At 38.9% G+C, this 13,118-nt stretch overlaps 1 protein-coding gene across 5 annotated transcripts in view; it reads left to right on the forward strand.

Annotated features, from left to right (window-relative positions):
- Positions 1-13,118, forward strand: part of PREX2 (phosphatidylinositol-3,4,5-trisphosphate dependent Rac exchange factor 2) — a 394,877-nt gene that overhangs the window by 177,551 nt on the left and 204,208 nt on the right. The window lies entirely within an intron of this gene.

Raw genomic sequence — 13,118 nt, forward strand, 5'->3', positions numbered from 1 at the left:
TGGAACCCAGTGGAGTGGGGAGGTCCTGGGTTCCCCTACCCCTGGTCATTGACTCCAGCCTCTGGATGACGTGTCCATTGGCTCCTGCCACTGGGCAATGCAACCCAGAATATCACCACTAGGTGATAGTACTGGGCATGGCCACCAAAACACCCCCTGACACAGTTACATTTGGCAAAGAATTATACCCTTATTTGGCGTTACATTCCCACTCTGAGAGCAGAGAGTGAAATGCTGAACATCCATGCAGGACTGTATGTGCCTGCTCATCAATTTGCTACAATAGTGATGAGCTGGTGAATGCATTTCCTGCTTGTTAACAAAAATGTGTTTTAAATACAGGTTTTATCATTATAATGTTAACATTTGCCAGCCGATGCCACAGAGTTACCACTCAGCTAAGGGCTGGCACTTCTCTCCTGACAAACCTGATGCCTCTCAGTGCTTTTTGGAATGTTAAGGCTAGTAAGATTTTGGGCTTATCTACACTGAAACACTACAGCGGCACAGCTGTAGCATGGCAGTTGCACCATGTAGCACTTCAATGTAGACACTACCTGTGCCAATGGTAGGGCTTCTCCCATAGGTGTAGATAATCCACCTCCCCTTGTGGCAGTAGCTAGGTTGACAGAAGAATTCTTCCATTGACCTGGCACTGTCTGCACTGGAGATTAGGTTGGCTTAACTAAGTCGCTCAGGGGTATGGCTTTTTCACACTTCTGAGCGATGTAGCTGGGCCAGTCTAACTTTCTGGTGTAGACCAGGCCTTCCTCCAACTGATAGGTGCCTAGCAAATTTCTCAAGCCATGCAGTGATCAGTGCTGCAATTTAATTGTGACTATTTTAAGGATGTGTGCTGTTGGTATTTAAGTGGCCATACCATTTTAGGATGAAAGGGGAAGGTCATACCTCCTTTAGAACTGATGCCTTAGTTGTCTGTCTGCAGAGATAGTGCTCATTCTATAAACCAGTGCATGGCTTTCTTCATAGCAGGAAGCTCTAGAAAAGTATTTTTAAATGAAAATTAAGATTTCTGAAAAACATTTGTGGAAAGTTCCTAACTCTGAAGAATTTTCAGCCTCACCTCCACACTTATCCCAGCTTCTTTCATGTACAAGGGGATGGATAGCTCAGTGATTTGGGCATTAGCCTGCTAAACCCAGGGTTGTGAGTTCAATCCTTGAGGGGGCCACTTAAGGATCTGGGGAGGGAAAAAAAAAAACTAACTGTCAGGGACAGTACTTGGTCCTGCTAGTGAAGGCAGGGGATTGGACTCAATGACCTTGCAAGGTCCCTTCTAGTTCTATGATATAGGTATATCTCCATATATTATTATTATTACAACCAGAAAAGCCAAAATTTAAGAATTTTTTTTTCCAGGGTGAGTTTCTAGAGAATAAGATTAAGTCTGAAAGACAATGTAATCTGGTTTTCTTATTGTTTCTTTCTGACAGGATTTCAGCCTGTATAGCATAGAGCCATCTCTGTGGAGTGCGAGAATGTGTTGATGGTTCCCTGCCTAGAGGCTGATTACTTTTTCTTTGTTAAACCACTCTTTAATTTTAAGCAATGAGATTGCTTATGGCATGTTTACTCTTCAACCACATCTATGGTGCCCAACAAATACAGTGTATTCATTCTTTCTCTGTGTTTGCACTCCCTAGTTTAAAAGAGACCCTGTCTCGCCAAAGTCTGTCTCTCCACCCCCCTGGTGCCCCTCCCCCCAGTTCTGGTGGAACTGTTGATGCTTCATGCCTGGAAGCATGGCAGAGAACATCCCCTCCTACTTCCACATATCCCTATTGTAGACTGGTCATGGGGGGAGGAGAAATGTAAAAGATGCTTCTGTTTGAGGAAGATCATTCTGAAGCACTGGGTCCTGCATGTAGATCTGAACATAGTTAGGCTTGAGCGCAGTCTGACTTCCTCTGCTCCCCCTGGCTGGGGTTCTACTATTGAGGTTGCTCTGTCCCCAAGAGTCTACATCTGAGTCTGTTCCTGTGTAGCATAGTTGTTTTTGTGTGACATGCATGAACAGGCAGTCTCTGAGACAGCCTGATATTGGTGCTTAAAGGGTAAGGATGAGGCTTGGTAGATTACGACTAGGACTTTGAATTCAGTCTAGAAATGAATACATACACAATGGCATTCACAGAGCACTGATATGTTCATGCCAGCTTTTATTGCTCCATAGGTAGGTAGCTGCATGCTATACTAGTTGTAATTTTTGCAATGTATTTATCTTCAGTTCCAGATTGAATAAACTACAGTAGTTTTAGCAAAGACATGATGAAAGCATGGATTGGTTCTCATCCAAGAGGAAGGAGTGCAGCCTCCCAACAACCGAAGATACTAGAAAGCATTCCTCGCCACTTTGTTACTTACTTGCTTTTTGTCTTAACTACTTCTCTTGCCTCCTCCATGTTCATCCTAAATCTCTAGTCTCTAAATGTCAGGGGGTTTGGAATGCCTATACCAGATTATTTACTTGCTTCAGGAAGTATACATGTGTTACCTTCTTCCACACAAGTCACTGTCTTCCCAACCATTTAACAATCAGATAAAAAAAAATTAGTGTCCACCAACTATCTACCAACCGTAACCCAACTTCTTTGATCGGCTATGAAGAGGGTCTTGGATACCGTGGTGATGAGGCCATATGAGTAGATATTGTGGTAGACAGATGTCTGCCTTCTGTTTTATTCTACATAGAGTTCTTCTAGGTTTTCTTTATGTGGACTCTCCACAGATAGGAGTTGTTCTTTCACATGTAGTTGGGCCCTATCCCCTCTTTAAATCATACGTATAAGCATCCTTTCCTGTTTACGGTGAACAGTAATCTGTATAGCATTTTATTATATCCTGTAAGAAGGATAAGAAAAGGTAATAATGAGTTTTGCACACTTACAATGTTTCAACAATTGATAGAAAACTTGCAACAAGAACTAAAACAGGTTACAAAAAGGTAGGATTCTGAAAAAGGGTAATCAGGTACTCTTCCTGATGATGATAATGTCAACAAAGAAATAAAAACTGGATATTTTGTGTATTTTCACAATGGAAAGTACCTTTTGAATAAAATATAAGCCATACAAAATTATTAATGAGGTAATTTCCATGGAAATTGGCTCATGATCATATATGCAGCAGCAAATTCACAGGGCAAACTTCATGACAGGCCACAGGTTCATGTGGTGTTCATTTTATGCTTGCACGTAACAATGTATTGTATAAAGATAACAAACTTTTTATTGCTTTATCTTTCTTGGGCTGTGATGAAGATAGTTCTGGTTGGTATTCAAAGTTCAGTTGCCAGGTAACTGTACTTTCTTATTTGTGTATTTTTATGTACAAAAATGAACTCTGGTAAAATGTATAAATTCTGTTATTTTAAAAACACCAATTTTGAGTTTTTGATTACCACAGCTAATCAAGTCTAGTTTTATAGAAGTAAGAAACTAAACCACTTTTGAAATATAAAAAAGTCTACTTTGGAATTTCAGACATTTACAAATTAAAAAAATTAAAATATCAGCCTATAAACAAACCATCAATCACGACCCTAATGTGATTTTTTTTGTAAGTGGGGATTCACTAAATCCAGCCCATTGTTACCAAAAAGCATTTTTAAAAACCACACATTTTAAATTGAAATTCAATGAATTATTTTAAATAATACATTTTTAGCATAAATAGACTGCTGTTTTGGGTGCAGAACTCTGATTTACTTCAATGTGATTTTTTTGAATAAAGAGGTTGTGGAATCAGATTGTTTAAATTTAAGGCCTCAGTACTGCAATTGCATCCACATGAGTAGTCTCTTGGGCTTGTGCCAAACCTCATTGATTTCAACGGGGCTGGTTGCGTGCTCTGGGGTCTACCCATGTGGATCTGAGTGAAGGATCTGGGCCTAAGTTGGCAATCCAAAGATCAATTCGTCAGCAGAACCATTTACATTTTTGAGGTTGGTTCAATAGTTTAATTTTGAATTAGTTCAGAGTGGCCAGTCTTGATCATTTGTCTAAGGAAAACAGGCAACATTTGGGTGAAACATTCCAAGAAGATAGGCCAAGGAACCAGGTTTTTACTAAAATAAGGAGCAGCTCAGATCTGACACCCATTTTGTCCAAACCACTAGGGGGCAGGAGTATTACCATTAAAAAGTATTAGTAATGACCCATCTCTAATTCCAAGATGTGCAGGATTCAACTATGTGTGAACTACATGCTATTTTGGGAAGAGTTAAACTGCCAGCCAACAATAGATGTCAATGATTTTACTGAGAAATTCCCCACAATCTCAGTTCCTCCATCTGACACAAATGATTCTAGATTTAAGTACTATCAGATGCTATTGCTTACACTTAATGCAATGGGTTTTGAGAAGAAACTTAATTTGTTTCCTGAAGATAAGGGAAAAGTACTTTCATATTTGACAATTTGTTTATAACATTCAAATGTGTTTGTTTGGCCTCCGATCACAAGATTATACTCTATTTCAAGTTCCAAGAGTTAAAACTCAGGCATTCTTAAAGAATGCTGTTAAGTTTTAACAAATTTTATGTAATTTTTAAAAAGGCTTGTTTAATTGTTTATAGGTTTACACTAACACTGTACTTATATGTTCCCAGACCTGAAGAATAGCTTTGTGAAAACTAGAAAGCTCGTCTCTCTCACCAACAGAAGTTGGTCCAATAAAAGATACCTCACCCACCTTGTCTCTCTAATATTTTATTCTGTAATTGTAGTGCAAAAGTCAGTACAATGGCTCTGAAAATGATTCTTTTTTTAAAATAGGTTGTGTTACTCTTTCTGATTTTTTCTGTTATAAGGGCATTCTTCAAATGTAGCATCTTAATGAATTTGTAGCTGGTTAAAGAAATAAAATTATAGTTGAAACCACTTTAAAGCTGTGTACCTATTTACAGAGAGATCCAATTGACATATTTGACTTACCTTGTGAAAAAGAGCTAGTTGTCCACTGAGGTCCTTCTTAAACACTTCAAACTCTTACAAAAATATGGATTCAAAGGCCTGTTATTTTAGTAGGAGTGCTCTTATTCTGTGGAGGAGGGATAGCTCAGTGGTTTGAGCATTGGCCTGCTAAACCCAGGGTTGTGAGTTCAATCCTTTTAGGGAATGGGGTAAAAATCTGTTTGGGGATTGGTCCTGCTTTGAGCAGGGGGTTGGACTAGATGACCTCCTGAGGTCCCTTCCAACCCTGATATTCTATGATTCTATGATCAGGGCAGACATACAGAGGATGTGTGGAACTTCTCTACCTGCATGTACCTTGGGGTGCCTTTATGAATGGATGCACTGAAAATGTAAACTCTGTGTAATATTCTTTAAAGTTTTTAACAAAAAGAAAACAATTATCAGAATATTCAGTGGTATTATGCATAGAGTAAAAGAATTAAAGATTCTAGAGGCAAAACAATGAAGTTTTATAGTTAACAAGTAAGACACAGATGTAACTACTGAAAAATTCAGAACCAGCTTTCAACCTTCTTGCTCCCAAATGTGTGGGGTGTTTAATCTGGGAGGTTTGATTTAAGCTGTTCTACAAGTAGTTGGGTGGAATAGTGATAATAGCACTGGTGGATTACAAAGTTAGGGAGACAGGTGGTGATAATTATTCAGAGCGTGATCCATCAGGGAGGTGCTTTTGTTCATAGACTAGCTTGTGTTAGGGCTTTTGGCAACAATGGTGGAGGAAGGGTAAGCAGTGAGGGGGCTTTGAATTTCAGGTGAAGAATGAGGCATATGAGGTTGAGACAGCCATGTAGTCATATCCTACATGAAAATTTTGGTCAGATATTGGAAAGTGCCTTTATAAAATATTATTTGTGATTTATAGAGATTTGAGTGAATATAAGATTATAGGTTGAATTTTATGGAATCAGTAGTATTGTGCAATTTTAATGTTAAGATTGAGTTCCATTTTGCATTTATAGCTGAGAATCAGCCTTTTGGACATGTATAAAAAATACAAACTTCTCACCACTTTCCACTCTCTTCAGACTTACACCACCTAGTTTTTGATCACAGAATTAATTTTCTCTATATTTATAAGTAAATCAGTAATTAGTTAAAATTAGTTTGTCTTATTAATGGCTCCAAATTGTGGAAACATTAATGCTTCATGCAAAAATATCATTATTTTGTGCTTATATATTGACCAAATCTGTAAATGTGTTTGACCCGCAAGTGCTCTATACAGTGATTGGTAGAACAGAGGAAGTATGACCTCAAATGGGCTAACAATGTCACTGCCCCTAGACTCAGGAATTCCCCTTTGCAAATCCTATCAAATGTCCTACAGAACAGGTTTCCTGGAGGTTTTATGGGGTAGAAAACTTTTGTCCCATGCTCCCCTCTGCCTGCCTTTTATTCTGGCATATGCATACATACAAATGACACCCAGAATTTGGCCCTGAATATTGTGTGAATAATATACAGTTTTTTTTACAAAACGTTTGTAATTTTTTTTAAATCCAACACACTTGAGTTCCTAATTTACATCTAACCACATTAAACATGAAGTAAGCCCATATTCACAGCTAAACTTGCGTAATGAGAAGAGAGTTTAGTGTACATATGTGTACACTAAAGCAGGATTTGGTCAGTTGTGTGTGTGAAGGAGTTAGCACTGAAATGAAACGTATTGCAGATGTGCTAATTAAGTGCAGTTATACTCTGAAAGGTGAACCTATAAAAATGGCAACTTGGGATTCCATTTTATTTGTCTGGCAGTGATTTCCATATCAAGTTTGCTCAGTTTAGAAGAAATAGTTGTTTTAGTTTGCTAGCTGCCAGCCCTACAAACTATGGACTTGATTCTGCACCTTTAACTCTAATGGGATCAAGCCCTAAACCCTGTTTCTGAAAGTAGATCAGTGTTTCTTTTGGTACATATGTCATCACCAATAATAAAGATTCTACTATTGGATCTCTGTTAAAACTTCTGTGATATGGGAGCCAGAAAAGAATCAAGCTCACTTTCGCATATCTGTGTAAACTATGCAGTGCTAAACAGGAGCAAAAGGTAGTAAAAAGTAATATTGGTTACTATCATAAGCAGATATGACTTTGAATACACATGGGGAACAGATCTATCAAATCTGAAGGTTCCATGTTTATAGTCACTTTTCTTTCTCTAATTGCACTTCAACATGAATGTATTGTTACTTTGAGAACTACTATTTATCTTTTGGGTTTTTCCAGTTTTTCCAGCTTGATTTGCCAGTAATGTGAATAAATGAACTGACTAAGTTAGATTTGTCAGTAATAATGTAGCATATTATAAATCCAGGAAACTGCTGGTTTCCTGTGATGGATACAGCAAACCTTTGTTTTGAGACTTTTAATTGTTTATTTGAATTCTGAATGATTCACTGTCAGTGTTATGAGCAATGTAATTTCTGTTCTCAGTGTAAAAATTTCTTAGCAGAAGCAGGTGATATCTGATCAGAGGCAATGTTATATATGTGTGAACAAATTTGTTGGTTCAAAATAACTCTTCTTTCACTGGAAAATCCCCACAAAATAAATACAACCAAATTTTGTCAATAATTTCCATATAATGACACATTTTTTGTAACTATTTTTCTCCTTGTATTATAGTCTTTGTTATGCTGATCAACTTCTTGATCAGCTATCATTTTGAAAGGAGAAGACCAAATCCTGATGTCTTTACTAAGATAGAACCCATGTTGTTGTTTATTTTATATTTAAGTGCTGACAGTGTGCCCAGAGCTTTACAAGACATTGGTAGGTCCCTGCCCTCATGAAGTTTTCATTTTAGAGAGATGGGGGAAAAAATCAAAATTCAGTGGCAGACTCAGAGACAATCTGAGAGCTTTTTCCTTTGTTTATTTCTTTAATAAGGTTAAAATGTGTTAGTATGAATCTCAACACATTTTGTATAAAACACAGAAAATAACTCTGCCTTCTGATCAATGGATGAAGTTCATCCCTGTGCACTGGGTCAGCACAAGGCCTATACCTTACTCAAATTCCACTTAAGCCCTCACTTGATTAAGTAGGGCTTAAGTGATATGTACACCTTCTGGTAGCCCTCTGCACATAGGTAAATTTCACCCTAAAAATCTGTTTCAATGTATTGCTGCATCTGTGAGCCAGCCTGACGTCCAGTCCCTGATTCAGCAACTCACATAAGCATGTACTTAACGTTATGTGAATAATACCATCCTTCTTCAGCAAAGCACTTAAACACATTTAACTTCAAGAATGTGAATGCTCCTATTGAAGCGAGATTTGATGAAGGTTACAGAAATCAAGACAAGATGTAAGGACACAGACAAGCGTTTTTGCCATCTGGACAGAAGAGGTTGGAAGAGATGCTTTACGATTTGGCCCGGAGGAGGTTGTTCTATCTAAACCAAGCTTAGAATGGTTTCAGTGTACTAGAGGGATGAAGGTCACATTGAAGGGATCCAAGATGAAGTAGAATTTAATGCAATGGTAGTAAACTCTGTATTCAGTTAGCTTGGAGGTAGAAGGAAGGAGGGGGAGGAGATGGTAATTGAAGAGAGAGGTAAATTTTAGAGGATGTGGGAGACAAGAACATGCTTGAATTTTAGAGGGGAAGAACCTACAGAGGGTGAGGGCCAAGGAAGTCAGTGGGTATGACAGAGGGGATGAAATGGAGTGTGCAGGTGGAGGGGTTAGAATTTGAGAGCAGGTCAGAAGCTTCACAGTCAGTGACAGGAGGAAAGTGATAAAATGGCTGCTGGACAAAGGAGGGACAGAGAAAATCAGGGAGGGAGAGTTATGACAGATCTTGTTGATCTTTACTTTGAAAAAGCCACTGTGCAGAGAAGGAGGGCAAGGATTGAAAGAGAAGTTGCCACAGGTTTCAAATAAATGATTAGGGGTCATGGTGTTTGGCAATGAATATGGTAGTATTTAAGCAGGATAGATGGGAATGAAGGACTTAGGGAAGTAAGAGCCATTTGGATGACAGAAGAAATGGACAAGAGCAGGATTTAGTCAGTTGTGTGTATGAAGGGTTAGCACTGGAATGAAAAGTATTGCAGATGTACTAAATGACATCTATTCCTTTGGTCTTATAGGCCAGCTGGGACTTGGAACAATTTAGTATCTGTGAAGGTGACGCTAGGTATTGTAGAAAGAAGTTAAGAATATCACTGACCTTGGTTGATGAATTGTGTACTGCTTACAATGCATCCAGTACGGCAGACCAGTTTGGAGAAACAGGTGGTGACTCAGCTGGTGAATTGCTAGAAGAAGAGTCTTTTTGTTTAGTATCAGAAGCCAGCATGATTAGCTGCTGCCTCTGCTGCTGGAACAGGTTAATGGGAGGAGGAAGTGAAATATGTGCAGTGATTACCACAGCTGCCAGTGCTGTCTGAGCCCTTTCTGTCAACATTATTTTTTGTGGCAAAATCAAGGCAACATGCTCCAACAAAAGCTATATGTAAGGCTAAGATTCTGTCATGGATAATTTTAGTAAAAGTCAGGGAGAGGTCACGGGCAATAAAGAAAAATGAATGGAAGCCTGTGACCTCTCGCTGACTTTTACTAAAAATATGCATGACAAAATGGGGAGCCGCTGGGGGGGGGGGAGAAGTGGGGGGCTGGGAGCTTGGACCTCCAGGGTCCCCCACCCTCCATGGCTCAGCGCTGCGGAGGCTGGTCAGGAGCTGCAGAGTCCCCCCCCACCATGGCTCCCGGCACCCCCGATGGTGAGGAACTGGGTACCACTGCCCCCCTGTGGCGGGCGGGGAGCTGCGGGGGGCCATCATGGCTGGGGGCAGCGGGGTCCCCCTGCCACTCGCGGTGGCGGGGAGTTGCAGAGTACCCCCACTGCTGACAGTGGCTCGGAGTTTAGGGGGCCCCGCCACCTCAGGAGGTGGAGGTACCCCACTGCTCCCGGCCGCCTGCTGGCTGAAATCATGGAGGTCTTTGGAAGTCACAGATTCCATGACTTCCACGACCTCTGTGAGAAAATCTTAACCTTAGCTATATGGGGTGTGTGGGGAGGTGGGGAGCTTAGCATCTGACATGCATTAATTACACTTTGCAAAAATTCACATTATTATGCAAATGTTGCCTTAATGTCTGTAAGCTGAATTAGGTATGGCAAGTAGGATTCAAGAAACACCTCTAGACCTTTTATGAGTTTAAAGTTATCTAGATCAACCTTCCCCAGGCTTGATTCTTCGTGTTCTCTATGGATGTGGTGAAAATGCATTTTGAAATAAAACAATGTTCTGTACCACTCAGCATGTCTACAGAACTGTTGGGAATGTTAAGAGAAAATGCAAAAGAAAATATTTCTACTTTGATGTGTTTTGAACTTGAGGAATCTACTATGAACCATGTTAGCTTAGGTATACTTATAGCAACCTACAATATGCATTTATTTCTCTCTTTTCTGGTTGTGTTCTTACAGTTTTTAGTACTTCGTGTTAGATCATTAATGTAAAAAAATTAGATTTTGTTCAATTTTAACATAAAAAAGTATTTCTAGCTTTATTCAACAAGTTTATGTACTGTAGATTTAGGACTTCAGATGTAATACAATGTACATACACAGGAAATGTCCTTAGCAGAAAATATATCTAGTTTTGCAAGTTTGCCTTGGCTATTACTATATCATAAGTGATAGGGTCACAACAATGTTACAGCAGTGTTGAGTAAAAGTTAAAGTGATCTTTTTCCTTCACTTTTCCCCCTTCTTCTGAAGATAAAATTAATATGTGTATGCAGGTTTATAAGTGAAATAAGATTGCTCTTTTCTGTATTAATAAAATGGCCATGTATTTTATTTGTGATCCAGCTGCTACAGTACAATTGAAGTGTTTGGTCCTCATATGCTTTATTAACTCTGCCTTGCAAGATGGCAGCTCCCCCATAGACAGGCAGTCTCCTAAGAAATGAAAAGATGCTGTAAAGAGAAAACTGTTGTAACAGCAGTTATGATCAAATATCTCATTTGATATCCCAATGATAAAAAATCATGACTAAGCCCCCTGAGTCATGAAATTGGCTTAAAAATCATGAGATTTAAGAAAAAAATTGATTTGATTCTTTTAATTTGCCCTCCAGGTTTTCAGCTGCTAAGGGCACATTCTTGAGTTTTTCTCTTCAGTCAAACTTACTTAAAATAACCCCCATAACTGAAACGCTGAGATTCTCACAGGATCATACCTAGATAATTATACCATGACCTGGAATAAAACATCGAATATTGCAATAATCATGGTACATTTATGAGAGTTGGCAACACTGTAACAGTAACGAAGTTGCATACACCACTGTGTGCAGCAGCAGTTAAAGCTTTGATAGTATGATTCATCAAAACAAAGACTTTAAAAAATATATATTGCAAAGTATTTTCAGTAAATAAATTGATAATCATGAATACTCTAACTTAGGTACTTATATGGCCCCATTCTCATAGCACCTCTTAGGGTACGTCTACACTTACCTCCGGGTCCGGCGGCAGGCAATCGATGTTCTGGGATCGATTTATCGTGTCTGGTCTAGACGCGATGGATTGATCCCGGAAGTGCTTGCCGTCGACGCTGGTACTCCAGCTCGGCGAGAGGAGTACGCAGCATCGACGGGGAGCCTCCCTGCCACGTCTGGATCCGCAGTAAGTTCGGACTAATGTACTTCGAATTCAGCTACGTTATTAACGTAGCTGAATTTGCGTACCTTAGTCCGAAGTGGGGGGTTAGTGTGGACCAGGCCTTAGTCTTTAACATCTCTATTTTCCCAACACTTCTGTAAGGTAGGCAGGTACTATTTCCCTGCTGCTACTGAGAGAGAACCAAAGCACTGAGAGGCAAAGTGATTTGCCCAAGGTCTACAGGAAGTCTGTGGTGGAGTAGGGATTGAAATTCAGGTCTCCTGAGTCACAAGCTAGTGCCCAAAACCACTGGACGATCCTTCATCTACATCACAGCCTTTATTTAAAGAAATGTGTCTGAAATCAGGGAGACTAAACATGCCTTGAATTCCAAATATGAAATAGTTGCAACAAACTGCTTGCACACAAGATCTCAAGATCAAGAATCATTCATAGAAATTATTCCAGAAATAATTTTTAATAACAAGTGTATTTGAAAAAAACTGTAGGCTGCAAGTGGACACTTTACAAACAGGAAGGAAAAAATGTTGAGTAAACTATTCATTCTGAATTATTCGCCTAGCTCCACTATATATTTTGATCGAAGGAAATATTTATTGAGGAATAAGGATCCCAGGATACTTCAAAGATGTGAAAAAACTCTTCTGGTATTAGCTGACGCCTTTTTGACAGAGATGAGTGCCAATCTTCAAATCTTCACTGTTTGGGTCAAATCACAGAAAGCAACTGATAGCTAAGAATTTTATTCCTATATAGTATCTATCCATCACCTGTGTTTTAGGCATCTCACATAAAACACAGCATGACCTCTTTTATTTCTTTTTCATCTGTCTTTTGTGTTGTAGTTGTCTTTTCTAACCTGCTCTCTGATTTATTATATGCTACATTTCTTAATTGCTTTGTGGCTAATAATCTGACATGTATAGATTATTTACTCTGAAGTCTGCATATATTTTAATATGTTTAATGCACATGCAAGTCACTCATATATTGTAGTAAGAAAGGGATTAAAGTCAGTGGGCCAAATTCTGTGCTCAGTTACAAATCTAATTAATAGAGTTAACACTGATAAAGAGGTAGAAAGAAATCACAAATGGATAGGGAAGGTGCTTGCTTGTTTTTTTAATAGTAATATAAAAATCGGCATTAAGCATTTAAATGGACCTGCAATATTCCAACTTAAGTGTTCTCTATATCTTGGAAGTCTAGGGGTGTCTGTTTCTTCATTCAATAATAAAAATATTCCTAGTTGCATAGCTTTTTTCAGTGGAGAGAGAAAAACCACTTAGGAATTAAAATGTGTAAGGCATAGCAGAGTAAAAAGGGATACTGTGAATGCTATCCTTCTCCCCTAGCAGGGTTATTTATTGCATCCTCTATGGAATTTGCACCACAGTAGAATTTGGATGAGTTCATATACAGTATACAATGCACAGTGACTTGGAGCTAAGCGGATATGAAGGACATGACATTTT

The sequence above is a fragment of the Chrysemys picta genome, chromosome 2, assembly GCF_011386835.1.
Source record: "Chrysemys picta bellii isolate R12L10 chromosome 2, ASM1138683v2, whole genome shotgun sequence".
NCBI classification, from domain to species: domain Eukaryota; kingdom Metazoa; phylum Chordata; order Testudines; family Emydidae; genus Chrysemys; species Chrysemys picta.